Source organism: Gadus macrocephalus, chromosome 15 (genome assembly GCF_031168955.1).
Source record: "Gadus macrocephalus chromosome 15, ASM3116895v1".
Lineage (NCBI taxonomy): Eukaryota > Metazoa > Chordata > Actinopteri > Gadiformes > Gadidae > Gadus > Gadus macrocephalus.
Genome location: NC_082396.1, coordinates 23,910,155 through 23,916,414, shown reverse-complemented (window position 1 = coordinate 23,916,414; position 6,260 = coordinate 23,910,155). Strand labels below are relative to the sequence as shown.

The window sequence follows — 6,260 nt, the reverse complement described above, 5'->3', positions numbered from 1 at the left end:
AAACGGCCCAGAACCGGGATGAGCTGTAAAGGATATGGTTGTGTTCCCCTCGCAGTGACAGAGCTGTAAAACAGGGCTCCAGGCCGTGTGCTCAGGTACTACATTGACTTGATCTTGTTTTACACTGCTGTTAAAGAGAAGCCATAAACAAAACAACTACATTGAATGGAATATGGTGGTCGGACTATGTCGGTAAAATCAATGTGTTTGCCTGTTGACATGGGGCTAGTGCTGTGAAGTGTTTGAAGATGTGTGTGTGTGAAGAGGAGTGTGTGTGTTAATGTGTGGACAGAAAAGACCACCCAAAACAAGAAATCAGTTGGCGTGCTTCTGGAGGAAAAGGATAGCAGAGAGGGGGGACTGTAGACTGTAGTACTTTACAGAGCTGTGCGTTGTTACTTCTCTCTTCTAGTGGTGGACGGAGAGATGCTGAGGACCAGGGCTCTTCAAAGGCAGAGGGGAGCCTTCAGATTGAGGGCAGGCAGCCTTTGGTCAGCATGTTGAAGAAAGGAAAGAACATCCACGAGGATCTCTCAGCCCGGACACTCTCATAAACGTGCATAAATGACCCACACAGCTTCCCCGTTTCACCACAAACACACATCTCACTGGAATTGTGTTTAATGTGTGATCTTCATTCTCATTTTATAAAATCTGGATGCATTTGGACACTCCTTTGATATATTTTTAGACTATTTTGAACTGTTTGAAAATAATATATTGTTTGAACAATGTAGACAGTGGAAGGGATCAAGATTAAACCCACACGGAGTAACTATATCCTTCATGATATAGTGACACCATGTAGAATGTTTACAGACCGTTACCATAGAGACAGTGATAAGGCATTATGACAAAGACAATAAATGGGATCATATTTCTGATGAACTGAAGCGCACGTAAGAACGATGTTGATGTGGGAAAGAGAAATGAAAACACAAGAAAATAATACAGGCGGTTGTTTGTGCCGTCTGAAAGCACCCAGGGGTGGGGGAGGAGGAGGGGATTATCAACAGAGATAATCTCTTTATTCACCCAAATCGACATCGCCTCAATGCTTAAAACCACTTCTCCAAACGCACCGAGTGACAGCACCCAGAGGCTGACAGACGCACACACACAAACACACTGACAAAGAAGCACATATACAAACAAAGACACATACACACTCATACACACACACACACACACACACTCACACACATAGATAGGAGCACATACTGTACACAAACACACACACACACACACACACACACACACACACACACACACACACACACACACACACACACACACACACACACACAAATATACACACAAACAAATACAAATGCAGACACACATACTCACACACACACACACACACACAAACACAGATATAAAGTAGACTCGTAGCCACACACACACAGACACACACACACACCCTGACACTGCAAGGTGTCAGGGTTAAGTCCCTGATCCTGTTTGGTTGAATGAGATTATATTGTGTGATATAGGGTCATAGCATCGAATAATTGTTTTTTTATCCCTACCATTCACTCTGGCACCCCCCCCACACACAAACACACACACACATGTTCAGAAAATCCCTGAAAGAAGATTGAGAAAGAAAACAATGTTTTTGACAACATTCATATCCTCTCTTAATTTTCTTTCTTTGTTTATTTTTCTCTTGCAGTCCTTTTAGTTGTGTGGTATTGTGATAATGATGCTGATTATATGATGATGACTCTAGTCTCTTAGTATATGAGTGATGAACCATGCTGATAATCACGCTTTGGATTGGGGCTGCATGGTCCGACGGATCAGATTACAGCAGGCCATGTTCAAACAAACACACACATGGAACAGATTACGGTGCTTGCACACACACACACACGCGCAGAGGCGTGCACAGGCACACACACACGCATACACACACAAGCAAATGCACGCACACGTACACGCACACTCACATACAAATACACACGCACACACAAACGTACAGGCACTTACACGCACACGCACACACACACAAACACATACACACGCACTCGCACATGCAGGCCAACACCACAATGCAGAGATCCTCTCTTTTGCATGATTGTTGGCTCTTGATAATAACCTACGTTCCTATTAACACTGTCATTTGAAGGAGCTTCAAAAACCATTTGCAACATCCCACATATTTAAGCTGTTGTATATGCAACCAGACTACATGACACGGAAAACCGTTGATCACATTTCGAACAAAGCGAAGGGCAAACTCGTTTTCACATTGAAATGTAAATAAAATGCATTTTGGGTTTGCATTTTGTTGCGTCACGTGGCACGTGACCTCAGTAACTAAAGGAACCATTATAACCACAGAAACCATTATAATCACGGAAACCATTATAAACGCAGAAACCATGATAACCTTATTTGTAAGTAATGCAGTATATGTCTATACTGCAGTACTAAGAACTCAAACTAAAAATAATTTAACTAAATGGTTAAGTATGGTTTGGTTAAGTATGATTTGTATCCACAATGTCAAACACACATGCGTATCTCTATATGTCGGCTATTAATATAAATATTCAGTTATTACGTTTTCAGCCCTAAACTTAAACGGAGAAACAATATATTCAACAATATGCTGTCAACCACTGAGTGTTGTGTTGCACTGCCGCCCTCTGCTGGACTTGTCCTTCTAATGAAGCCTCTTTATTGATACTCAAGAAGAATTCTAGATTTTGTTTTAAGAAAACTCTTATCAGAAAACCTTAATACATTTTATTAAAACACACTTTCTTTTTTGTGAATACTTATAAGGTTATGTGTAAAGAACCGTAGCTAGGCCTGCATGTTTGTTACTGATGAAGCCAGTAGGCCTACCTTTTGATCAGTAAAGCCATATCATTATATATACATATATCATGACCTGAAAGGGTTCAATATATAACATAAAATCATCATCCTCATTATCATCATCATCAGTGATACCTAACCATTTATACAAGATGAAATTTAGTAAAGGTGTTTTTTTTTTTATCAAATGAATTTCCCCAAAAAAATCTTTTGAATTTTATTTTTAAGAAAAATCATTAAATGCATAATACACTAAACGCCCAAAAGGTACAAAAGGCTGTGAGTGGGATTTAAGAGCTGTTATCTGAGTGTCATGAGTTAGAGATGCCACAGCCTTCCGCCCGCTGTTAGTGCGGGAAGTTGTTTCTTTAGCTGGCCTGCCTGTCTCTCTGGTTGAGACCACGTCTCTCTCTGAATCCATCAAACCTGTCCCTCTTTGGATTAGACCATCTGCCTGTCTCTCTTTCTGAGACCATCGGCCTGTCTCTCTGAATGAGACCATCGGCCTGTCTCTCTCTCTCTCTGAGACCATCAACCTGCGTCACTCTGGATGAGACCGTCGGCCTGTCTCTCTCTTTCTAAGACTATTGGCCTGTCCCCCTCTCTCTGAGAACATCGGCCTGTCTCTCTCTCTCTGAGACCATCGGCCTGTCTCACTCTCTGTGGATGAGACCATGAGACCATTTTCACTCTTCACAGACACCATCAACTCCCTAAACTCTGGCAACGTTCCCCCACCTCTAAAGCTGGCTGCCGTCACCCGCCTCCTTAAAAAACCTGGCCTTGACTCCGACGACCCCAACAACTTCAGACCCATCTCCAATCTCACATTCCTCTCAAAACTGCTGGAAAGAGCCGTCGCAACACAACTCAGGCAATACCTCCTCTCCAATAACCTATACAAAACATTCCAATCCGGCTTCCGAACCCACCACAGTACTGAAACAGCCCTACTTAAAGTCACCAATGACCTCCTACTCTCCTCTGACTCCGGCTCCCTCACCATTCTCCTCCTCCTCGACCTCAGTGCTGCCTTCGACAACGTCAATCACTCCATCCTCCTCAGCCGTCTGCAATCCATTGGCATCACTGACTCCGCCCTCTCCTGGTTCACCTCCTACCTGTCTGAAAGATTCCAATACATCTCCATCAACAACCACAAATCCCACACCTTCCCTGTCTCACATGGAGTCCCCCAAGGCTCAGTGCTTGGCCCCATCCTCTTCATCCTCTACATGCTCCCACTAGGTCACATCATCCGCCACCATGGGCTTCAATTTCACTGTTACGCCGACGATACCCAACTATACATCACCACCACAGCCATTACTCCTGCCATCCTATCCACTCTCACCAACTGTCTCACGGACAACAAAACCTGGATGGACCACAACTTCCTCAAACTCAACGGCAATAAAACTGAAACCATCATCGCCACCTCCCAGAACTTCTCACTTTGCATCGATGGTCACTCTGTCACTCCCTCCCCCCTGGTCAGAAACCTCAGTATCATCATGGACCCCACGCTCTCCTTCAAGTCACACATAAACAGCGTCAGAAAAACATCCCTCTTCCACCTCCGCAACATCGCACACCTTCGACCCACCCTTTCATCCTCAGCTGCCGAAACACTAATCCAAGCCTTCATCACTTGCAGACTCGACGATTGCAATAGCATTCTGTATGGCCTCCCCTCCACTATTCTTCAAAAAGTGCAATATGTACAAAACTCTGCTGCCCGACTGCTTACTAACGCCCCCTCCAGAGAACACATTACTCCCATCCTCCGTCAACTTCATTGGCTTCCAGGAAAACAACGCATCAATTTCAAGATCCTCCTCACCATCTACAAAGCACTAAACAACTTTGCTCCCTCGTACATAACAGATCTCCTCCATGGCCACTCCCCCACTCGCCGCCTAAGCTCCGCTGATGCCAACCTTCTCACCTCCATCACCAAGACCAAGTATCGCAGCCTGGGGGACAGAGCCTTTGCCATCGCCGCCCCTACCCTCTGGAACTCCTCTGCAACTCTGCCCATCCGAAACTCTGATACACTGTTCCTCAAAAGACAACTTAAAACCTATCTCTTCTGGACATTTGACAAATCTTTCTCCGCCATCTTCCACTCTCTCCTGCTCTCTTAATGTGTTGCCTATTGTTGTGGTGTTGTTTATTTTTTCCCTTTTCTTTGATTGTCTGTACTGACTGTATGTATTCCTTTATTTGTTAAGCGTCTTTGAGTATTTAGAAAAGCGCTATAAAAAACGGATCAATTATTATTATTATTATTATTACATATTATTTAGTGGAGAGAACTTCAGGCTCATTCTGACCAATCAGGCATCTCTTCCCTGATTGGTTTGGGGAATCCATCTCCCAGGGGCGTGAATGCGCCCCTGGGCGGGAGCAGAGAGGGACAGTCGTTTCTCCAGAATCAGCCCTACACAACACTTGCTTAGATAAAGACATAAAACATGTTCCAATCACTTTATTATGTTATGGACAGATCTTGGAGTGGTCTCCTCTTCACTCTCTGAAATATATTGAAGGGGACATATTATACCACCAGGTGAGTGTGATTAGCCTTACAAGCCATTTAAAAAATCGGCCCCAAATGACATCGCTTGGGGGCGTGTCCACCTAGATCTGTGCTGCATAGATGAGCAAGGTTAACTTCAGTCCACTGGGTAGGCTGGTAGACTGATCTATCCAGCACAGATCTAGGTGGACACGCCCACTAGCGATGTCTCTCATATCATATATGTGCTCTGCTAATAGCTGTCGTCTAAGTGCCCAGGAAAGTTGCTTCAATCTCCCTTCCTCATCTCCTTGTCGTAGGGACGACACTGGCCTATCCTGAAGGAGACGATGTCGTCCCACAACTCATGTAAGGCGACCACCATTCAGTTTGCACCGGGTTGTCAACGTTTATCGAGCCTGCATCAACCAACACAGTGTTATAGGGCTCCATCTCTGGAACAATGTCGTTTCACCAGACATCCCGCTGTCTGCAGCCTCCTGAAGGCCCATGTTCCAGTAGATGTCCAGGTGTCCGGAGGAGACGTCCTCTTTACATACAATCAACTAGTCACAGCATTTTAAGTGGCTTGCAGAGCATATGCCAAACCTTAAACTTTAGAAAGAAGCCAATGAGCCAATGAACTTTAGTTGAGTTATACACCAATTGTTGCAGCTTTTTGTTTGCTCCATGTTTTTGAAGGCATTTTTGATTACTACAATAATGGTCCATACATATTGTAATAATGTTCAAGTCGTGACTTAATGATTAATGATCGTAAAGATCCTGAGGCCAGAAGACCTACAGGCCTACTGGATTATTGAGAAATGAATGTACAGACAATAAATTGTCTGCCCAACATGACCATGAATCATTAAGCCATCATGCTACCTTTTATAGTATATAT

At 44.0% G+C, this 6,260-nt stretch overlaps 1 protein-coding gene across 1 annotated transcript in view; it reads right to left on the bottom strand.

Annotated features, from left to right (window-relative positions):
• Positions 1-6,260, bottom strand: part of LOC132473517 (uncharacterized) — a 241,247-nt gene that overhangs the window by 136,093 nt on the left and 98,894 nt on the right. The window lies entirely within an intron of this gene.